This window comes from Salmo salar, chromosome 13 (genome assembly GCF_965601325.2).
Source record: "Salmo salar chromosome 13, fSalSal1, whole genome shotgun sequence".
NCBI lineage: Eukaryota > Metazoa > Chordata > Actinopteri > Salmoniformes > Salmonidae > Salmo > Salmo salar.
In genome coordinates, this window is record NC_138303.1 from 106,055,301 (window position 1) to 106,080,000 (window position 24,700).

The window sequence follows — 24,700 nt, forward strand, 5'->3', positions numbered from 1 at the left end:
ATATCCTATTTGTGATCTACATTAACAACAACAAAACAATCGGTGGTGGGGATGGGCTTCCATTGTTTTACATGGCTCAATGCAGTCAGCAGCTGCTGCGACAATTTCAAAATGTAACAGGCTGTTACTGCAATTTCAGGTAAAAACTCAATAAAACAAGTCTCAAATATCAGGGAAATGTCTTTACATTCAGCTGTTTAAAAAACATGGCTCTAATATTTACCATTTACCAGTGCTTTACTTGGACATATATAGGTGCCCGGTAGCCTATTCAGTTTAGGTGCCGGTAGCTGTTTATATGTACAGGAGCTCCACAATACTTTTGAGGCTACAGTAATAGTCTATGAGGAACAGGAGTTCAGTAGATAATTGGAGGTGCCGGTAGCCTACTCAGCTCTGGTAAACTCCGGCCAAATCAAGCACTACCATTTACGTATAGTCTACTGTAGAAATGAGTGTTGGCTCAACGAGACAAAACTGTCGGGCGAGTGTCGTGCGCTACCGCGGGGTAGCGGTTGAGGCGTAGCAAGTCCGCAAGTTTACATTTGAGTAATATGTGTAGCTGACGATAGGCTATTTTTACGAAAAGTGTAGCAAGTGTGAAACGGCTCTATGTCTTTCTGCCTCTCATCGCTGCGCATATCAGCCAACCAGACCGAAAATGTATGATGTAGGTTAAATCAAGTGTTATCAAGTGTTAATCGAACGTTATGCTGATGTGGCAGTACCCTTAATATTTAAACTAGGTTGCTTCCTAGCTACACACACTCGACCGGTGACCGCATGTCTCAAGCAATGCATGTTTGGATACCGGGTGCGCGTTATCTCCATACAAAGCAGACTGGGAAAAAGGCGCAACCGGTCTCCCTACCGGGTAGATCAACGGACGGGTGACATTTATACAAAAACTATTATTTGGGGAAAAATTATACCACCAACCAAAAGGGCACTTTGGAGACAGAAATGGCAATGGGGCATGTGCTCTGTACAGGTAATGTCCTATCTGTGCACGTGCCTGCCCTACACCTACCCTCTCCCTACCCCTCACCCACCCACCCGTCCCCCTCACCCTACCCTGACCCTACCCTTACCATATATCCTCCCCTAACCCTATGCCTACCCTCTCTCTGCACCTCTCCCACCCACCCTTACATTATACCCTATCATAATCCCCCTACCCCTATGCTCTCCATACCCCTCACCCACCTTACCACTACCCTCACCCACCTTTTTTTATTTAAACGTTTTTATTAAACCTTTATTTAACACCTTCACCCCACCCTGAGCTGTTCTTATGAATTAATATTCTGTATTATGTCATGTTTTATGTTCTGTGTGGACCCCAGGAAGAATAGCTGCTTTATGTTCTGTGTGGATCCCAGGAAGAGTAGCTGCTTTATGTTCTGTGTGGACCCCAGGAAGAGTAGCTGCTTTATGTTCTGTGTGGATCCCAGGAAGAGTAGCTGCTTTATGTTCTGTGTGGACCCCAGGAAGGGTAGCTGCTTTATGTTCTGTGTGGACCCCAGGAAGAGTAGCTGCTTTATGTTCTGTGTGGACCCCAGGAAGGGTAGCTGCTTTATGTTCTGTGTGGACCCCAGGAAGAGTAGCTGCTTTATGTTCTGTGTGGACCCCAGGAAGAGTAGGTGCTTTATGTTCTGTGTGGATCCCAGGAAGAGTAGCTGCTTTATGTTCTGTGTGGACCCCAGGAAGAGTAGCTGCTTTATGTTCTGTGTGGACCCCAGGAAGGGTAGCTGCTTTATGTTCTGTGTGGACCCCAGGAAGGGTAGTTGCTTTATGTTCTGTGTGGACCCCAGGAAGGGTAGCTGCTTTATGTTCTGTGTGGACCCCAGGAAGGGTAGCTGCTTTATGTTCTGTGTGGACCCCAGGAAGAGTAGGTGCTTTAGCAACAGTTAGCGGGGCTCCTAATAAAACACAGAAAATAGTGAATGTCTTCCATTTTCCATTGTCTATTCTCTGTCCAGTCATTGTCCTTGGTTTGTGATCAGAATGAAAAGCCAACAGCAATTAGCCAGGCGTTTGAGACCTTGCTGAGGGGTTTTATGGTAATCAGTGTAGTAGTAGTGGCCACTGCTAATTGCATTGTTTTAAATCACTGTGGTGAGAGTGACTCATTACGTTTTCAATGATATTTCACATTAAAATGACTCAACGTATGAATGTGTTTGTAGAAGTTAAAACAAGCAACAATTGTATAACAGCATATTTAATTTGAAGCAGATATTCTTGTTTGTGTGCTATTGTATTACTGTAAGTATTTTTATAGTGCACAGCACACCTGTTTTCTAAGACTGGTTCTTCACAAGCAATGAAAACCAAACATCCGTTTTTGGGGCCATTTAATTGCAGGGCCCAACCTGATACTTGGGCCCCTCCCTTATACGCCTCTGTGCTTTGAGAGGATAATACTGGGAGACATAGATGTTGACACATTTTCAAAAATAGTGGACACATTTACAAATTTGAGACAAAAATAAACAAGCTGGGAAAGAAGAAAGATTTGTAGCTACTCTTTTAATACTGTACAGCAACAACAACAACAAAATCAGCAGGTCATATGAGGTCTGAGGCCCGACCTTGATTCACCCAAAGAATATCGGTATACAGTAGGTCTTTACATGGTAAGCACTGACATCACTGATTACACCTTTTCATTATGTTCTCGATACGTGTCTAAAGAGCCTTCACAATGTGTTTTTACCTGCCACCAGTCACCAACCGACACACACCAGCACACACCCAACGCGATCACACAATCAGATAGCCCACCACACCACAGCACACACCCTGACCCAACATAAAAAGAAAGATAGCCCACTTATGTGATTGCCTTTCTTCCCTGTTATTTGCTTTTGTAATATTATATTGCTTAATTCCTGGCAGCAAGGGCTTTGTATTGAGCCCCTACCACAATCCTGGACAACCCCAGTCCTAGCCCCAGTTCCAGGGCACCAATTTCAGTCTTAGCACCAATCCCAACCCCAGTCCCAGTTCTAGAGACCCAGTCCCAGTTCTAGAGATCCAGTCCCAGTTCTATAGACCCAGTCCCAGTTCTATAGACCCAGTCCCAGTTCTAGAGACCCAGTCCCAGTTCTATAGACCCAGTCCCAGCTACTATTTCAGTTCCAGCCCCAGTCCAAACATACCCCCAGTTCTATTCTCAGCCAAAGTCCCAGACCAGACCCACCTGGGTTTCAGAACCAGCCTTAGCCCCAGCTATTGTTTCAAACCCAAACCCAAGACCTGGCCATAGCACCAAGCCTTATCATCCAGTTCTAGTCCCAGGCCCAGCCCCAATGCCATTACTGTGTGAGCAGGTTGATTTGTAGGCTTGGCCTGTGTGTGCGTCACTCCCCTACCCTCCACACAGCACAGGTGGACGTGTGGGGAACACTGCCAAATTGTTGGGCCTGGAGAGAGGGAGGGGTTTTGGTAGGTAGGTGGGTGGGTGTTCACATTTTAACTGTTGGTAATGTTCATTTTCCCCACACTTCCTAAATCAGTGACACACCTTCAGAGCAAAGTCGAGCTCTTCTGTCTCTGTCTATCTCTCTTTCTTTCTCTCTCACTTTCGTATGCCTGCCACAGAGGCTAGGACGCTGCTTCCTGACAGACAGGGACTGAGAGTAGCGTGAGAAGAAGAAACTGAAATCCAAAACGCCTGTCTGCTGAAAGGTCAGTAACATCTTTCGTTCACACAAACTCATTAGTAAAGATGTCTGTTGAAGTGAGTAGAGTTCAGTGTTCACACTATGATACATCCTCAGGGGTTGTTTTACATTATAGGGTCTGCATGTACCCCACACTTACTGCCTAAACTGTGGCTGGTCTCATTTCAGCAAGTCTCTCCTTTACTAGAAAGTCAAACTGTACTGAGGAAGCAGTACAATTGATGATAACTTGTTGACTAGATTGCAATGCAGTCACTCTGTTGTGTGTTGGTTATTGTCAGAAGCATGTAATGTCTTAGTAATTACATCATAAAATCATGCACATGAATGCACTTGTGGTAATATAATGCCTTGGCATGACAGTGACATTTCCTTGTTGTCTTGAGACTTCCTCAAGAGCATCTTCAATGGAATACTGGAATGGGTTTGAAAAAGGGTAACGTAATAAGAAAGTGACTGAATACCACTTTCAAACGGTTATATCAGAAACAACATTTTAGTAAAACTTATAGATTTTACATAACAGAAATTTACTTTTTTTTATTAACCACCTGCAACAATATTACGCCCTCATAATCGGGTATAAATGTCATTATGCCCAGAAATAGAGAGAATCCAGCGGGCCGGCTCAGGCTATATCAGGCTATTTCAGGCTATATCAGGCTATTTCAGGCTATATCAGGCTATATCAGGCTATATTAGGCTATATCAGGTTATATCAGGTTATATCAGGTTATATCAGGCTATATCAGGCTATATCAGGTTATATCAGGCTATATTAGGCTATATCAGGTTATATCAGGTTATATCAGGTTATATCAGGCTATATCAGGTTATATCAGGTTATATCAGGCTATATTAGGCTATATCAGTTTATATCAGGTTAATTCAGGCTATATCAGGTTATATCAAGTTATATCAGGTTATATCAGGTTATATCAGGCTATATCAGGTTAATTCAGGCTATATCAGGTTATATCAGGTTATATCAGGCTATATCAGGCTATGTCAGGTTATATCAGGCTATATTAGGCTATATTAGGTTATATCAGGCTATATCAGGCTATATTAGGCTATATTAGGTGTGTAGGTTGGCAGATGAATGACAGATTCAATTATTCATCTAGCATTATTGTGCCCCCGTCACATTGCATAGACATCTGTTGTAGATGCATGCTAATCTGAGATTTCCTTTCAAACCATAAGTGAGAATGGGTTTGGATCAGGGCTCAGTACCTTAATTCTCTCTACATGTCAGTCATTAGTCAATGATTGATATCTGATGATGATTACATCAGCAGACCCACCCTGCAGAGAAAGGTGTGTGTGTGTGTCAACACTCGAAAAGGGTTACTTAAGCAATAAGGCACGAGGGGGTGTGGTATATGGTCAATATACCACGGCTAAGGGCTGTTCTTATGAATGACACAACGCGGAGTGCTAGGCCATATAACACAAACTCCAGAGGTGCCTTATTGCTATTATAAACTGGTTACCAATGTAATTAGAACAGTAAAAATACACGTTTTGTCATACCCGTAGTATACGGTCTGATATACCACAGCTTTTACCCAATCAGCATTCAGGGCTCGAACCACCCAGTTTATAATTGTGGATAGCCAACATGTGCCACCGTAGCTCACCACACCTCTGTCTATTGAATAAAACTACCAGGGCTCTTTCATTTGTCACTCACTGGGACAACAAGGTTGAACCTGATCCCAGAGGTTGTTTTGTTACAGCATACCGGGTACTTTTACATCGGTGTGTTAACAATACAACCCAGGAGCAGCCAGCCTCTCTCGTGTGTGTGCGCAGCTCTAGTGTGGTGTGGGAATGCAACAGGCAGTACAATGCTCAGACAGGCGTGTTTACAGTGGAGTACCAACATCCCACATGGCAACAACCCTGCCATGTCTCTTTCTACCCTCCCCTGCCTTTGACTCAAAACCACAATCTAGACCCGCCGGGCACTTCAATCCGGCCCGCGAGACATACATATTTTTTTTTTTGTAACTTTTTTTTTACACCTTTTTTCTCCCCAATTTCATGGTATCCAATTGGTAGTTAGTCTTGTCCCATCACTGCAACTCCCGTACGGACTCGGGAGAGGCGAAGGTCGAGAGCCGTGTGTCCTCCGAAACACGACCCAGCCAAGCCACACTGCTTCTTGACACGCTGCTCGCTTAACACGGAAGCCAGCCGCACCAATGTATCGGCGGAAACACCATACAACTGGCGACCACGTCAGCGTGCATGCGCCCGGCCCACCACAGGAGTAGCTAGAGCGCGATGGGACAAGGAAATCTCAGCATGCCAAACCCTCTCCTAACCCGGACGACGCTGGGCCAATTGTGCCCTGCCTCATGGGACTCCCGGTCACAGTCAGCTGTGACTCAGCCTGGGATCGAACCCGAGTCTGTAGTGACGCCTCTAGCACTGCGATGCAGTGCCTTAGACCGCTGCGCTACTCGGGAGACCCCCGCAAATTCATTTTAACGAACAATTGGTTCCCCAAAAAATGCATCCCTCCGTTGAATTTCAGAATCCCAAAGTGGCCCTCGAGCCAAAATGTTTGCCCTGATCTAGACGGTAATTTAACAATAACAGTACAAGCTACACGATAATCCATTCGTACAATACTGAGGTGTAATAATGCCAGATTCAGCTAAATTATCATCCATAGTCCCGTAGTGGACATCTAAATTATCATCCATAGTAGACAGCTAATTATCAACCATAGTGTTGTAATGCCTGCTGAGGCCCTGTCCTATAGTGTTATAATGCCTGCTGAGGCCCTGTCCTATAGTGTTATAATGCCAGCTGAGGCCCTGTCCTATAGTGTTATAATGCCTGCTGAGGCCCTGTCCTATAGTGTTATAATGCCAGCTGAGGCCCTGTCCTATAGTGTTATAATGCCTGCTGAGGCCCTGTCCTATAGTGTTATAATGCCTACTGAGGCCCTGTCCTATAGTGTTATAATGCCTGCTGAGGCCCTGTCCTATAGTGTTATAATGCCTGCTGAGGCCCTGTCCTATAGTGTTATAATGCCAGCTGAGGCCCTGTCCTATAGTGTTATAATGCCAGCTGAGGCCCTGTCCTATAGTGTTATAATGCCTGCTGAGGCCCTGTCCTATAGTGTTATAATGCCAGCTGAGGCCCTGTCCTATAGTGTTATAATGCCTGCTGAGGCCCTGTCCTATAGTGTTATAATGCCTGCTGAGGCCCTGTCCTATAGTGTTATAATGCCAGCTGAGGCCCTGTCCCATAGTGTTATAATGCCAGCTGAGGCCCTGTCCTATAGTGTTATAATGCCTGCTGAGGCCCTGTCCCATAGTGTTATAATGCCTGCTGAGGCCCTGTCCTATAGTGTTATAATGCCCGCTGAGGCCCTGTCCTATAGTGTTATAATGCCAGCTGAGGCCCTGTCCCATAGTGTTATAATGCCTGCTGAGGCCCTGTCCTATAGTGTTATAATGCCAGCTGAGGCCCTGTCCTATAGTGTTATAATGCCAGCTGAGGCCCTGTCCTATAGTGTTATAATGCCTGCTGAGGCCCTGTCCTATAGTGTTATAATGCCAGCTGAGCCCCTGTCCCATAGTGTTATAATGCCTGCTGAGGCCCTGTCCCATAGTGTTATAATGCCTACTGAGGCCCTGTCCTATAGTGTTATAATGCCTGCTGAGGCCCTGTCCTATAGTGTTATAATGCCTACTGAGGCCCTGTCCCATAGTGTTATAATGCCTACTGAGGCCCTGTCCCATAGTGTTATAATGCCTGCTGAGGCCCTGTCCTATAGTGTTATAATGCCTGCTGAGGCCCTGTCCCATAGTGTTATAATGCCTGCTGAGGCCCTGTCCTATAGTGTTATAATGCCTGCTGAGGCCCTGTCCTATAGTGTTATAATGCCTGCTGAGGCCCTGTCCTATAGTGTTATAATGCCTGCTGAGGCCCTGTCCTATAGTGTTATAATGCCTACTGAGGCCCTGTCCTATAGTGTTATAATGCCTGCTGAGGCCCTGTCCTATAGTGTTATAATGCCAGCTGAGGCCCTGTCCTATAGTGTTATAATGCCAGCTGAGGCCCTGTCCTATAGTGTTATAATGCCTGCTGAGGCCCTGTCCTATAGTGTTATAATGCCTGCTGAGGCCCTGTCCTATAGTGTTATAATGCCTACTGAGGCCCTGTCCTATAGTGTTATAATGCCTGCTGAGGCCCTGTCCTATAGTGTTATAATGCCAGCTGAGGCCCTGTCCTATAGTGTTATAATGCCTGCTGAGGCCCTGTCCTATAGTGTTATAATGCCAGCTGAGGCCCTGTCCTATAGTGTTATAATGCCTGCTGAGGCCCTGTCCTATAGTGTTATAATGCCTGCTGAGGCCCTGTCCTATAGTGTTATAATGCCTGCTGAGGCCCTGTCCTATAGTGTTATAATGCCAGCTGAGGCCCTGTCCTATAGTGTTATAATGCCTGCTGAGGCCCTGTCCTATAGTGTTATAATGCCTGCTGAGGCCCTGTCCTATAGTGTTATAATGCCTGCTGTGGCCCTGTCACAGTAACATGAAGAGAAACTAGCTTAAGGTTTGGGGGCTATAAGAGGCTGTCTCTGCAGTGTGTGTGAGTGTGTGAGTGGTCACGTGTGAGTACCATCCTCCTCCACCTCCTCATCAGGTTGTGTTGTGTGTGAGTAAGCAGCCATCACAGAGCAAAGCAGCTGAATAGAGGAAGTGGGAGGATACTTGAAAAGGGTGGGAGGAGACTTGAAGAGGGTGGGAGGAGGCTTGAAGAGGGTGTCGTGGGTGGGAGGTCTGATCACTGCCAAAAAAGTAAGTTTGGGGGATTTGTGTACTCTGTGTTACTCACGAACAAACGCCGTTTTCAAATCGTCAGGCATACACTCACACACCCAGAGGTCTCACCCTCCCTCTCTTTCTATCCCTCTATCTATTTCTGTTCCACATATACACACACACACACACACACACACACACACACACACACACACACACACACACACACACACACACACACACACACACACACACACACACACACACACACACACACACACACACACACACACAATCTCTCTCCCCTTCTCTCTATTCAATTTACATTTATCTTTCCCTCTCTCACGCTCTCCTTGCCCCCTCCTCTCTCTCTCTCTCTCTCTCTCTCTCTCTCTCTCTCTCTCTCCCTCTTGCCTCCTCTCTCTCTCTCACTCTCTCTCTCTCCCTCTTACCTCCTCTCTCTCCTTCTCAATTCAATTCAAGGGGCTTTATTGGCATGGGAAACATATGTTAACATTGCCAAAGCAAGTGAAGTAGATAATAAACAAAAGTGAAATAAACAATAAAAAAATTAACAGTAAACATTACACTCACAAGTTTCAAAAGAATAGACACATTTCAAATGTCATATCTCTCTCTCTCTCTCTCTCTCTCTCTCTCTCTCTCTATCCATCTCTCTCTCTCTCTCTCTCTCTCTCTCTCTCTCTCTCTCTATCTCACACTCTCTCTCTCTCTCTCTCTCTCTCTCTCTCTCTCTCTCTCTCTCTCTCTCCATCTCTCTCTCTCTATCTCACACTCTCTGGCTCTCCCTCTCCATCTCACACCCCCTCTCCCTCTCTCTCTCCTCTCTCTCTCTCTCTCTCTCTCTCTCTACTTGCTCTGAAGTTTGAGTAGACTGACATGCAATAGTGTATGGTTTAGTCAATCACTTGAAACGGTTTCCCTCCACACCTTGTCCTCGACTCACACCGTCTTTCCCCCAACGCTAAAGGAATCTAAAGTGACATACTGGTAATAGGCTAGTGTGAACCAAGTCTTCATACGGCCAAAACACAACAACAAAAACATCATGGCTTTGGATCACTATTGGGTTTTACAGTAAACCACTCATGATATATTTATCTGAACTAGAATATCAAACCTCAAATATAAATGTTGTACAGTAATTGTCTTGAACACAAAGCATACTGTATGTGACATGATGATGATAAAGTCCTTGAGAAGAGAATCTATCTACTGTTAGTTATGTAGGAGTTTCCTGTGTGGACAAGCGAGCTCATCATAAATAGTCCTGGTAACCACTGGCAACCCCCTGAGCAGAGCTCACTTTCCACCTAGCCTCTCCTAGCCTTCACAGTCACGACTCTCAGACGATCAAGTGAAATGAACTCAAAGTAAATCAACAAGACAACAACAGACGGAGCACTGGAAGACCAGAAAATTAGACCACATTATTTGGTACGTCTTTGGAAGATCTGTGTTGAAGAAGTGGGTCTACCGACCTGTGTGATGCCGGACATGAGGAGGGAAGAGATGTCAGTTTAAAGAAGACATGAGAGTGTGTGGGCTAACGTATCTAGCGCTGTAGCGTGTGTGCTGTACTTCGGAAGGCTGTATTGATTTACCCACCCACCCCAGACACACAGCAGCTTGTGTGGGTCTGGTTCATGAAAGCAGATTACTATACAGTACATTCCCATGATCAGAGAGACACAGTGACTGTACATTCCCATGCTCAGAGAGACACAGTGACTGTACATTCCTATGATCAGAGAGACACAGTGACTGTACATTCCTATGATCAGAGAGACACAGTGACTGTACATTCCTATGATCAGAGAGACACAGTGACTGTACATTCCTATGATCAGAGAGACACAGTGACTGTACATTCCCATGCTCAGAGCGACACAGTGACTGTACATTCCCATGCTCAGAGAGACACAGTGACTGTACATTCCTATGATCAGAGAGACACAGTGACTGTACATTCCTATGATCAGAGAGACACAGTGACTGTACATTCCTATGATCAGAGAGACACAGTGACTGTACATTCCTATGATCAGAGAGACACAGTGACTGTACATTCCCATGATCAGAGAGACACAGTGACTGTACATTCCCATGCTCAGAGCGACACAGTGACTGTACATTCCTATGATCAGAGAGACACAGTGACTGTACATTCCTATGATCAGAGAGACACAGTGACTGTACATTCCTATGATCAGAGAGACACAGTGACTGTACATTCCTATGATCAGAGAGACACAGTGACTGTACATTCCTATGATCAGAGAGACACAGTGACTGTACATTCCTATGATCAGAGAGACACAGTGACTGTACATTCCTATGATCAGAGAGACACAGTGACTGTACATTCCTATGATCAGAGAGACACAGTGACTGTACATTCCTATGATCAGAGAGACACAGTGACTGTACATTCCCATGATCAGAGAGACACAGTGACTGTACATTCCCATGATCAGAGAGACACAGTGACTGTACATTCCTATGATCAGAGAGACACAGTGACTGTACATTCCCATGCTCAGAGAGACACAGTGACTGTACATTCCCATGCTCAGAGAGACACAGTGACTGTCTGAAGGTAGACACAGGACAAGGCTAGCCCCTAGACTAGGATGGCCCAACCTGTACAGTATCTGATAGACACAGAGCACCTGCTACGGGCCAGACTGTGTGAGTGCATGTTTTAGAGTGTGGGTGGGGCACTATGTGCATACTTGTATACACGGACGTCTGTGTGTAATCATGTGCGTGCCTGTACTGTATGTGCATACTTGTGTCTATCTCTGTCTGTGTGCATGTGTGTCTCTTGCTGTCTGTTGTGTACCGGTCTCTGTGTGCCTGCACTGTAAGTGTGTGTGTGTGTGTGCCTTGGCGTGACAAGCATCTGTCTGCCCTGCCCTACAGCCTGGCTGCTTTTAATTAGGAGGTGCCAGAGCGCCCCAGGGCAGACAGAGGCTCTCCGCCTCTCCCTCCTCTACTCTCGTCTCTCCTCCCTCCTCCATCCTCTCCTCTAATCTCCTCCCTCCTCCCTCTTCTCCTCTCTCCTCTACTCTCCTCCCTCCTCTCCTCTCTCCTCCCTCCTCCCTTTTCCTCCCTCCTCCCTCCTCTCTCCTCTCTCCTCTCTTCTCTCTCCTCCTCCCTCTCTTCTCTCCTCTCCTCCTCTCCTCTCTCCTCTCATCTCCCCTCGTCTCCCTCCCTCGTCTCCCTTTTCTGTCATAGCAAAACCTCATCTATCCTCTCCCTTCCTCCTCTCTCCTCTCCTCTCATCTCCCACCTTTCCTCTCTCCTTTCCTCTCCCCTCCACCCCCCTCTTCTCTCCTCTCCCTGCTACTCTCCTCTCTTCTCCTCCCCCTCCCCCTCCCCTCTCTCCTCCCTCCATTCCTCAGCCTGGCCTCCCCCTCGTTATCAGAGCCAGGAGATGTCCTCACTCACCCCACAGACCCACACACTGGAAGCACACACACACACACACACACACACACACACACACACACACACACACACACACACACACACACACACACACACACACACACACACACACACACACACACACACACACACACACACGCGCGCACACGCACACATACAACTGCGACCACCTGTGAAATAAGCCAGCCAAAGTATAGCTATCTCTCTGTCTGGCTGGTTATACTCATATAAGGTTGTGAATAGATTGTGTATTACAGTACATCTCTCCAGAACATGTATATTTCTGGTAATAATAAAAAAACTCCCAACCAGATTAGGATGTTTAGAAACAGACAAAACAAGAGGAATAGTTTCAGTATGTCAGCAGAAAAACAGCTCTGAACCTGAACTCACCCTGAATAATGGGCTACTTAGAGGTGAGCTGGTCTAATGACCTTGCTGTGTGTGTCTACTGTACTGTACTGCCTGTAAGCTGTCCTTGGAGATGGTTTTTAAGGAGGTCTGTCTGGCTGGTCTGGCAGGTGGGAGATGCGGGGTCTATCTACAGTGGGCATAATAGCTGGCAGAGCTGAACTGTGGGGGGGGCTCCCCAGACTCGGCCCACGTCTGCTTGCTGCTTTTTTCCCACAGCAACCTTGTCCTCCAGACAACAAGAGCCACATGGTGTGGAGTGGGTTGGGGGGGTTGTGGCAGGTGGGTTGGTTGGTGGGGGGGGTGGGGGGCAAGATGGCTGGCCTCTGGGTTGGCCTACTCTTACCCATAAAACTGCACTAGCAGCAGAACAGCCCAAACCCACAAGCCTCATTGGTTTACTTTAAGTGGCTGTAGAACAGATTTCTTTCCCCCTTGACCCCTACAGTACAAACAGAAACACACATTTAGGCCTAAAGCCCTTGTCTCCCTTCAAATCAGTTCAGCTGTTGATGATCAAGAGAGCCCTGTTTGCCTAACTCATTTTATGTAAGATCTATGCCAGTCTCTGTGCCAGTCTGCCCCTCCTCATGGGTAAGAGATTGAGAGCCGATCTGCTGCTGAGGGCTGAGTATGCCATGCTGGGAACACAGCGGGTGGAAGCAAACAGGTACTGCAGTGCCCAACACTTACTCAGACCCAGCCTCCTGTGCAGTGCGAACAGACTGCACGAACCCTTAAAGACAAGTCCAACTGAGATGGACCAGCATTTAACCCCTTGTTAGGGAAGCTCTTCAGAGATGGACCAGTATTTAACCCCTTGTTAGGGAAGCTCTTCAGAGCTGGACCAGTATTTAACCTCTTGTTAGGGAAGCTCTTCAGAGATGGACCAGTATTTAACCTCTTGTTAGGGAAGCTCTTCAGAGATGGACCAGTATTTAACCCCTTGTTAGGGAAGCTCTTCAGAGATGGACCAGTATTTAACCCCTTGTTAGGGAAGCTCTTCAGAGATGGACCAGTATTTAACCCCTTGTTAGGGAAGCTCTTCAGAGATGGACCAGTATTTAACCCCTTGTTAGGGAAGCTCTTCAGAGATGGACCAGTATTTAACACCTTGTTATGGGAGCTCTTCAGAGACGTGCGGAGAACTAACATTAGGAGATTATAGGAAATACTTGTTTCGTTTTTAAGCATTAAAACAAACCTCAGATATGTGTCGCTAGTAACTAATTTGACTAATTTGAGTTATTTGTTTTAAAAATCTATATACAGTACCTTCAGAAAGTGTTCACACCCCTAGACATATTCCACATTTTGTTGTGTTACAGCCTGAATTCCAAATGGATTAAATATAATTTTATACTTTTATTCTCACCCATCTACACACAATACCACATAATGATAAAGTGAAAACATGTTTTTAGATTTTTGGGCAAATTTATTGAAAATGAAATATAGAAATATCTAATTTATGTAAGTATTCACACCCTTGAGTCAATATATGTTAGCATCACTTTGGCAGCAATTACAACTGTGAGTCTTTCTGGGTAAGTCTCTAAGAGCTTTGTACACCTGGATTTTACAATATTTGCACATTATTATTTTTTAAATTCTTCAACCTATGTCAAGTAGATTTTCAAGCCGATTTAAGTCAAAACCGTAATTAGGCAACTCAGGAACATTCAACGTCCTCTTGGTAAGCAACTCCAGTGTATATTTGTGTTTTAGGTAATTATCCTGCTGAAAGGTGAATTTGTCTCCCAGTGTCTGTTGGAAAGCAGACTGAACCAGGTTTTCCTCTAGTATTTTGCTTGTGCTTAGCTTTATTCTGTTTCATTTTATTTATTTTTTTAACTCCAGAGTCCTTGCCAATGACAAGCATACCCACAACATGATGCAGCCACCACCATACTTGAAAATATGAAGAGTGGTACTCAGTGATGTGTTGTGTTGGATTTGCCCCAACATAACGTTTTGTATTCAGGACATAAAGTTAATTTATTTGCCACATTTTTTGCAGTATTTCTTTAGTGCCTTATTGCAAACAGGATGTATGTTTTCGAGTATTTGTATTCTGTACAGGCTTCCTTCTTTTCACTCTATCATTTACAGTAGGTTGGTATGGTGGAGTAACTACAATGTTGTTGATCCATCCTCAATTTTCTCCTCTACTCTGTAGCTGTTTTAAAGTCACCATTGGTCTCATGGTGAAATCTCTGAGCGGTTTCCTTCCTCTCCGGCAACTGAGTTAGGAAGGACGCCCGTATCTTTGTAGTGACTGGGTGTATTGATACACAATCCAAAGTGTAAATACTAACTTCACCATGCTCAAAGGGATATTCAATGTCTGCTTTTTAAAAATGTTTTGTATCTACCAATAGTTGCCCTTCTTTTTGAGGCATTTTAAAACTTCCCTGGTCTTTGTGGTTGAATCTGTATTTGAAATCCACTGCTCAACCTAGGGATCTTCCAGATAATTGTATGTGTGGGGTACAGAGATGAGGTAGTCATTCATTATTGCACAGAGAGAGTTCATGGAACTTATTATTATGTGACACATTTTTACTGCTGAACTTATTTAGGCTTGCCATAACAAAGGGCTTGAATACTTATTGATTTCAAACATTTCAGCTTTTCATTTTTAATTTAAAAAAATAATAATTCTAAAAACATAATTCCACTTTGACATTATGGGGTATTGTGTGTAGGCCAGTAACACAAGATCTCAATGTAATCCATTTTACACTCAGGCTGTAACAACAAAATGTGGAAAAAGTCAAGGGGTGTGAATACTTTCTGAAGGCACCGTATGGCATGATTATTCTACGTATATAACAGAGAAATCTGCAGAGAGTTTATATGACAACAGCAGACAGAGAATTTGGATAAGCAGTCCTCCTGTACAGGTTGTGATTGTTGCTTGACTGGCTGGCTGGTTGGTCTGCTAACATTTAGTGGCTTTCCTGTTTATATATACCAAGACTCCCTCTCAGTGTACTTATACTCTCACAATGTAGGCTACAACACTTTCCTGTTTATATATACCAAGACTCCCTCTCAGTGTACTTATACTCTCACAATGTAGGCTACAACACATTGCAACCACCAGGAATAAGGCTGTGGTCACACTACATATTCCTAAGGGGACGTTGGCCTACGGTATGCATGAGGACAAGTCTATCTTGCTACAGAATGTGAGGAAGCATGTGAGCATTCAAGTACTAACATAACACATGTTCCTATAACAACACAATAATTCACTATAAACAGACCCATCTAGGTTTTGGCAAGAACATTTTTGGGATGTTGATTTGATTTAACCAATATAGGGTTGTTTAACAAGCTTTATTCTGCTATGCCAAATGCCAACTTGTACCATTTTAGTAGTAAACTTAACATGAGTAGAAGTCTATCATAGAGAATGGGGAAATGTGAGTTAAACATCCTTATGTAACTAATCATTTTCACAATTTCACAGTATTATTCCAACCTCATAGTGTACATAAATCACAGGAAAATACATATTTATTGACTGCACTCGGTCTTTAATAACATAATATCAATGGAATTTAAACATGTTTGTTTAACAAGATTCATTTGACTCAACCAAACTCTGGTACCACATAAAAACCACAACATTCAGAACCTGTTTAGATTCTAATTTTGATGAGTGAAATTGCAAGAATTGACCTAAATCCTATAATACTGGTCATTACATATTAAGCAGTAGGGTTGATCAAGGAAATGATGTCCTAATGGGCCAGTCTGTCAGTAACAGAAGCTATCCCGTGAAAGTGTCCTGTCATGGTAAAACAAAGGGGTTGTGAAATTCAGGAAACACTGGGAGAGAATGAGATCTACAGTGAGGGGAAAAAGTATTTGATCCACTGCCGATTTTGTACGTTTGCCCACTGACAAAGAAATGATCAGTCTATAATTTTAATGGTAGGTTTATTTGAACAGTGAGAGACAGAATAACAACAAAATAATCCAGAGAAACGCATGTTAAAAATGTTATAAATTGATTTGCATTTTAATGGGGGAAATAAGTATTTGACCCCCTCTCAATCAGAAAGATTTCTGGCTCCCAGGTGTCTTTTATACAGGTAACGAGCTGAGATTAGGAGCACACTCTTAAAGGGAGTGCTCCTAATCTCAGTTTGTTAGCTGTATAAAAGACACCTATCCACAGAAGCAATCAATCGATCAGATTCCAAACTCTCCACCATGGCCAAGACCAAAGAGCTCTCCAAGGATGTCAGGGACAAGATTGTAGACCTACACAAGGCTGGAATGGGCTACAAGACCATCGCCAAGCAGCTTGGTGAGAAGGTGACAACAGTTGGTGCGATTATTCGCAAATGGAAGAAACACAAAAGAACTGTCAATCTCCCTCGGCCTGGGGCTCCATGCAAGATCTCACCTCGTGGAGTTGCAATGATCATGAGAACGGTGAGGAATCAGCCCAGAACTACACGGGAGGATCTTGTCAATGATCTCAAGGCAGCTGGGACCATAGTCACCAAGAAAACAATTGGTAACACACTACGCCGTGAAGGACTGAAATCCTGCAGCCCCTGCAAGGTCCCCCTGCTCAAGAAAGCACATATACATGCCCGTCTGAAGTTTGCCAATGAACATCTGAATGATTCAGAGGACAACTGGGTGAAAGTGTTGTTGTCAGATGAGACCAAAATGGAGCTCTTTGGCATCAACTCAACTCGCCGTGTTTGGAGGAGGAGGAATGCTGCCTATGAACCCAAGAACACCATCCCCACCATCAAACATGGAGGTGGAAACATTATGCTTTGGGGGTGTTTTTCTGCTCAGCGGTCAGGACAACTTCACCGCATCAAAGGGACGATGGACGGGGCCATATACCGTCAAATCTTGGGTGAGAACCTCCTTCCCTCAGCCAGGGCATTGAAAATGGGTCGTGGATGGGTATTCCAGCATGACAATGACCCAAAACACACGGCCAAGGCAACAAAGGAGTGGCTCAAGAAGAAGCACATTAAGGTCCGGGAGTGGCCTAGCCAGTCTCCAGACCTTAATCCCATAGAAAATCTGTGGAGGGAGCTGAAGGTTCGAGTTGCCAAACGTCAGCCTCAAAACCTTAATGACTTGGAGAAGATCTGCAAAGAGGAGTGGGACAAAATCCCTCCTGAGATGTGTGCAAACCTGGTGGCCAACTACAAGAAACGTCTGACCTCTGTGATTGCCAACATGGGTTTTGCCACTAAGTACTAAGTCATGTTTTGCAGAGGGGTCAAATACTTATTTCCCTCATTAAAATGCAGATCAATTTATAACATTTTTGACATGCTCTTCTCTGGATTTTTTTGTTGTTATTCTGTCTCTCACTGTTCAAATAAACCTACTATTAAAATTATAGACTGATCATTTCTTTGTCAATGGGCAAACGTACAAAATCAGCAGGGGATCAAATACTTTTTTACCTCACTGTACATTGTTATGTTTGTCCTGGCTGTGATGCCATAGACACTGAGCAGTGAATTCATTGTTATGAGAGAAGAAAAAACGACTTCCTTTGCCATCTCACTTTTTCATTGCCTTAAAGTTCAGTGAAGCCCACCCCTCTGAGAGTGTGTGAGGTTTCTCAGTCTCTCTCGCCCGCCTATCAAAGTGCACATGCCAGACCGATACTTTCCCTTTCTAAATTGAAGAAGCGGGCGGTGACCACATATTTTCTCTTTTTTTCTGTTCTATATCAACACCCTGGTCTTAGGAGTCTGTCCTCCACCTCTACAGACCGGCAGAGCAGTATAATATGGCAGAGCAGTATAGTATGGCTGAGCAGTGTAATATGGCTGAGCAGTGTAATATGGCTGAGCAGTATAATATGGCTGAGCAGTGTAATATGGCTGAGCAGTATAATATGGCTGAACAGTATAATATGGCAGAGCAGTGTAATCTGGCTGAGCAGTGTAATATGGCAGAGCAGTATAATATGGCAGAGCAGTATAATATGGCTGAGCAGTGTAATATGGCTGAGCAGTATAATATGGCTGAGCAGTATAATATGGCTGGTAAGTATAGTATGGCTGAGCAGTATAATATGGCAGAGCAGTATAATATGGCTGGTCAGTATAATATGGCTGAGCAGTATAATATGGCAGAGCAGTGTAATATGGCTGAGCAGTGTAATATGGCTGAGCAGTATAATATGGCTGAGCAGTGTAATATGGCTGAGCAGTATAATATGGCAGAGCAGTATAATATGGCTGAGCAGTGTAATATGGCTGAGCAGTATAATATGGCTGAGCAGTATAATATGGCTGGTCAGTATAATATGGCTGAGCAGTATAATATGGCAGATCAGTATAATATGGCTGGTAAGTATAGTATGGCTGAGCAGTATAATATGGCTGAGCAGTATAATATTATCTCACTGCTGTGATCTCTGACTCAAACTGAAGAACCTGTCACCTCTCTGATCGTCCTAAGTAGACTTTGAATCACTTGCAGGAAGTCAAACAAGGGATCATATCATTAAATGTCATTGAATTAAATACATATGCGGTTCAACTCTTTCGTTTCTGTTTTGGATTTAGTCTTGTACAAAATGTATTTATATTTTTATATACAAAATATTCATTAAAATATGTATTCATACAAACATCTTCTACAAATGATCCAATAAATACAAGTGAGTGACGTAGCGGAGTTTGACTAGACATTAATCAACAGGAAACAGACAGGTTGTTAAAGAACAGAGTGGAGAGCTGCTCCAGATAATAAACTCAGATTAGCATAGCGTGTCTCCCAGCACATAGTGAGCGTTACGAACGGACTGAGTTTGTGGTGTGATGGAGCTACAAATAGAATATCCTTTAAGGGTGTGAAAAGGTTGAATTACAGAAAATAGTTGGAATTGAGACCGTAGTCCCTGAAGGGCTACAGTACTGGAATGTATCACGTCTTATTTGACAAAGTAAAACATACCAATCATATTTTGGGTTTTAATCTTAAATCTTAAAGTTGTTGCTTCATCTCTGATCTCTACTCTGTTGCTTCATCTCTGATCTCTACACTGTTGCTGTAACGAGTGTCGTACGGAGTAGACCAAGGTGCAGCGGGTTGAGTGCTCATCTTAACTTTTATTGAACACTTAACAAAACAAAACAAGAAAACGAACGAACGCACAGTATTGCAGGCTACACACAGCTATGCAAAAACAACTTCCCACAAACAACAGGTGAAACAGGGCTACCTAAGTATGACTCCCAATCAGCAACAACGATGTACAGCTGTTCCTGATCGAGAGCCATACCAGGCCAACACAAAGAACTATACAACATAGAAAAACCATAGAAATACAAAACATAGAACAAAACCCCAAAACCCCGACAACACAAAACAAACACACCCCTGCCACGCCCTGACCAAACTACAATGACAAATAACCCCTTATACTGGTCAGGACGGGACAGTACCCCTCCCCAAAGGTGCAGACCCTGGATTCACCTGAAACAAAACCCAACAAAACAAATACCCACAACAACAACAAAAATCCCAAAACTACATGGGAGGGAAGGGAGGGTGGCCACCGTCACCGACGGTGCCTCTGCAACACCCCCCCCTTCCCAATACTCCTCCCTACGGAGGTGGCTCAGGAGAGGGACGCAGATCCCACTCCACCCCTGGCTCACCCCACTTACATGACGTCTCTAGAGCGAGGTCCCTCTCCGTCGACCCCGGACTGGGGACCCTCGCGACGGGCGACTCTGGCTGCGTCGTACTGGAGGGCGACTCTGGCTGCGTCGTACTGTAGGGCGGCTCTGGCTGCGCCGGCTCCGGACTGTAGGGCGACTCTGGCTGCGCCGGTTCTGGACTGTAGGGTGACTCTGGCTCAGGGCTGAGGAGTGTCTTGGCAGGCTCCGGAGTGTGGGCCGTCTCTGCTGGCTCCGGACTGTGGGCCGTCTCTGCTGGCTCCGGACTGTGGGCCGTCTCTGCTGGCTCCGGACTGTGGGCCGTCTCTGCTGGCTCCGGACTGTGGGCCATCTCTGCAAGCTCCGGACTGTGGGCCGTCTCTGCAAGCTCCAGACTGTGGGCCATCTCTAGACGGGGCACTGTCGCCGGAAGCTCTGGACGGGGCACTGTCGCCGGACACTCTGGACTGGGCACTGTTGCCGGACACTCTGGACGGGGCACTGTTGCCGGAAGCTCTGGACGGGGCACTGTTGCCGGACACTCTGGACGGGGCACTGTTGCCGGACACTCTGGACAGGGCACTGTTGCCGGAAGCTCTGGACGGGGCACTGTTGCCAGAAGCTCTGGACGGGGACTGCGCACTGAAAGCCTGATGCGTGGGGCTGGCTTAGGAGGCGCCAGCCTAAGGACACGCACCACAGGGCTAGTGCGAGGAGCAGGAGCAGGACGAGCTGGACTGGGCTGACGCACTGGAGGCCTGGTGCGTGGGGCTGGTGGTGGAGGTACCAGACTGGAGACACGCACCCCAAGGCTAGTGTGAGGAGCAGGAACAGGATATACTGGGCCGTGGAGACGCACTGGCGGTCTTGAGCGCAGGACTGGCACTGCTGCTCCTTCCCCCGCTGCTTGGTCCGTTAGTGGTGGGAAGTTCTGTAACGAGTGTCGTTCGGAGTAGACCAAGGCGCAGCGGGTTGAGTGCTCATCTTAACTTTTATTGAACACTTAACAAAACAAAACAAGAAAACGAACGAACGCACAGTATTGCAGGCTACACACAGCTATGCAAAAACAACTTCCCACAAACAACAGGTGAAAAAGGGCTACCTAAGTATGACTCCCAATCAGCAACAACGATGTACAGCTGTTCCTGATCGAGAGCCATACCAGGCCAACACAAAGAACTATACAACATAGAAAAACCATAGAAATACAAAACATAGAACAAAACCCCAAAACCCCGACAACACAAAACAAACACACCCCTGCCACGCCCTGACCAAACTACAATGACAAATAACCCCTTATACTGGTCAGGACGGGACTGTTGCTTCATCTCTGATCTCTACTCTGTTGCTTCATCTCTGATCTCTGTTGTAGTGACCAGTGGAGGTTCACAAATAGTAATTTTTTACATTTGATTTCTTTCCTTAATTTTTTTTGTTATACCCCAAACAGCCCCTTACTGCTTCACCCCTCTCCTTCCATAATGCAATTCACTCTAACAAAACAACAAATTCATTTTGTCTGACCTAAATCAGAGGGTGTCTGAGCCATGAGTTTATAACACACTGTGCTTAACTTGTGTTGTGGAGGAGGGCTGGGGTATTATTATCTTTCAGCTACCCACCCTGCTATAAAAACTAGTGGTGCAACGTCTCCACATAGCAGTAATGCTGCTCTGCTCTCCCTCCCTACTGTGAATCTGACAAGCCTGCCTTCCCTGCCTGCCGTCTCTCAACTCCACTGTTGCTCTGCTCACCAGCCTGTTTAAGTCTGCCAGGGACACACACACCTCTCTCCGCTCCGGCGGTCCACTGTTAACCTCCTTTAGCTGCTACTTGTCTTTGTATTGGTTTTGGAAGTGTTGGATATTTCCTGGTTTTTGTGAATGGGCGGCCGATGCAAGGTGGCTGTGACTGTGAATGGACTGACTGACTGTCAGCTCTGGGTACACTATTCTGAAGAGGCAATGTGACAGGTCTCTGGACACCACTGGTAGACTCTGAATTATAAACAAACGGAAAGAAAGGAAATAAGAAGGTAGGTAATGAGGATTCCGTTTAGAATTCTATGGATTCTTGTTTTTCAATTCTGCTGACTTGTGGCATGCTGAAAATTCTGTATCTAGTTTGTGTACGTTTGTGTTTGAGTGAGTGTGCCTGCTTATTGCTGCAGTGAATGAGTCTTTCTTTTCTACAGTACATGTGTACAGTGCACCTGTTCAGTGTGTGTATGTGTTTGTGTGTGTGTAGTTAGGTATGTTTTAGGTCTTTAGAGCGTTGTCTGTTATGTTGTATTCCTCCCAGGTGCAACACTCTGAAAGTGCCTCAGCTCCAGGTGTGGATACAGTCATTTATGACTGGCGTAATTGTTTTGGATAGCACTATGAGACACCATCTTGAGAAAATGAGGTTGCCAAGACCTCTTTCGCAATAAAAATGTGGAGACAACATGAACAGGAATTTATTTTACTGGGTAGAAGAAATGTTAAAAACAGTATTTTGGCTTTAACTTTTTTTAATCTTATTGTATTCTCCTGATGGGGTTTCATTTAATTCATTATTTAGTCAAAACAGACACTTGCGCTGGTGGATTTGTGGCAAAAAATCGGAATAAAATGTGTAAGAGAATTGAACTGGGGCTATGATATAACTCCTAAAACAAAAGTTCAAGTTTTTGTAAGTTGAAGTAGGAGAGTGTTGAGAGAATAAGAACTGAGGGGTACAGAAGATGCCTGTTTGTGACACTCTTATCCCCTCAAAACATAGGAATTAGGCTAGCTTGTTTTACAACAACTGTTTTTTGTCTACTTTTAAAAAATGGATTGGGGTACTGTATATATATATAAATTTATTAAAAAAAAGATGTTGAAACATTCAAGTAAAATTAGCTACAAGGATTTGTTCTACAGAGCAGCAAATATGAAAATATATTTTGTAAAGCCATTATCCGTTGACAGTAGCCTCATCTGCGATCTGGTTGACTCTTAATGAGACAGTCTGAATTATAATTAATTTGTCATAAATCACTTAAACTCACAACAGGAGGACAGGTTGTGAGATTGATAAAAGTGGTTGTCAAGGAGACACCAACGATTCTTTAAAAACGACCACCTCTGCCATGGATCATCAATAATTTAATTAAAAGCATCAGTGGTCAAAATTGAACTCATTAATTCAAACCGAAAAAATGCATTATCATAAGAAATATCTGTAAATAAATATCTATTAATAATTTATAATGGTTCTATAAATGAATAATAGCATCCAACGAACTAATTATAAACCTTTATTAAGATAAACTTATTGTTAAGTATGATATCTTGCTAAATCATATTTAATAAAGTGGGTACTCTTTTACATAAACAGTTACCAGAATGGATTTAATGAAACCAAAGGTTGTCCTCTGAGACCTAATAAAACAATGCATTGACTGTCTGATGCAGATAATGGTGTGAACCTCGGGGCTCTCCTGGAGCCTCAGCGGATGGCTCGATAATAAACTCCTATAGGATTGGTCTTTATTTAAACAAACAAACTGTACGATTGTCTTATAGGTTTAATGAGCTTTCAATTCTCTAGTGAAAACATTGACTATTTCTAGTACACATTCCATAAACAAAAATAAACTGTTGGATTTAACATAAATATTCAGATTATCAATATTTTTTTCTGTAGCTCACCAGCTGATAATATGTATGCTACACTGTAGGTAAAAGTATGCATCAGAGATGTCTCAATATACAGTATACAGTATCAACTATTTATATATTTAAATTAATTTGTCCTCCCCAATAATTCACTATTTCTATATGAACATTTTGTCTATAGAAAAAGCCACTTCATCTACTGTATGTCACAGGTGTCGTCGAACCAGACAAGTAGTTTCATATCAATATCCTTTATATTCTGTGACTATAGTAGTTTCATATCAATATCCTTTATATTCTGTGACTATAGTAGTTTCATATCAATATCCTTTATATTCTGTGACTATAGTAGTTTCATATCAATATCCTTTATATTCTGTGACTATACAGTTAAGAATACATTTGATTTAAAACAATCAACAAAAAACACAATTTGGGAGTAAATCATAAATGAAACGTATATAAGTTATAAACTTTGGTCGAGTGTATCTGTGGAAGGCGTTCACCTGTAGTAATTCAATTATTGGGAGTCTGATAGTGTACGACCATCTATATATTTTTTTTAAATCTGTGGTGGAAAAAGTACTCAGTTGTCATACTTGAGTAAAAGTAAACATACCTTAATAGAAAAATGGCTCAAGTAAAAGTGAGTCACCATTAAAATACTACTTGAGTTAGTTTAAAAGTATCTGGTTTGAAATGTACTTATGGACATTGGTGGAAAAAGTACTAAATTGTCATACTGGAGTAAACATTACAAGTTAAAGTAAATGCTATACATCAAATTCCTTTTATTAAGCAAACCGGACGGCACAATGTATGTTTTTTGTTTATTTTTACGGACAGACAGGGGCACACCAACACTCAGACTTCATTTACACACACAGTATTTGTGTTTAGTGAGGCCGCCAGATTGGGATGACAATGCACTTTATTGATATGTGTGTGAATTGGACCATATTGCTGTCATGCCTGAGCATTCGAAATGTAACAAGTACTTTTGGGAGTCATAT

The 24,700-nt window shown here is 44.0% G+C and overlaps 1 protein-coding gene across 2 annotated transcripts in view; it reads left to right on the plus strand.

Moving 5' to 3' along the window:
* Window positions 1-3,346: 3,346 nt before the first annotated feature.
* zbtb7c (zinc finger and BTB domain containing 7C) overlaps window positions 3,347-24,700 on the plus strand; it is a 31,131-nt gene continuing 9,777 nt past the window's right edge. The window contains exon 1 of one of the 2 annotated variants that reach the window (XM_014138886.3): window positions 3,347-3,693. The gene's annotated coding sequence lies outside the window, so the exon portion shown is untranslated. Of the gene's footprint in view, window positions 3,694-21,715; window positions 22,079-24,700 lie in introns of those variants that run through there. The other variant, XM_014138887.3, reaches the window with a different exon arrangement.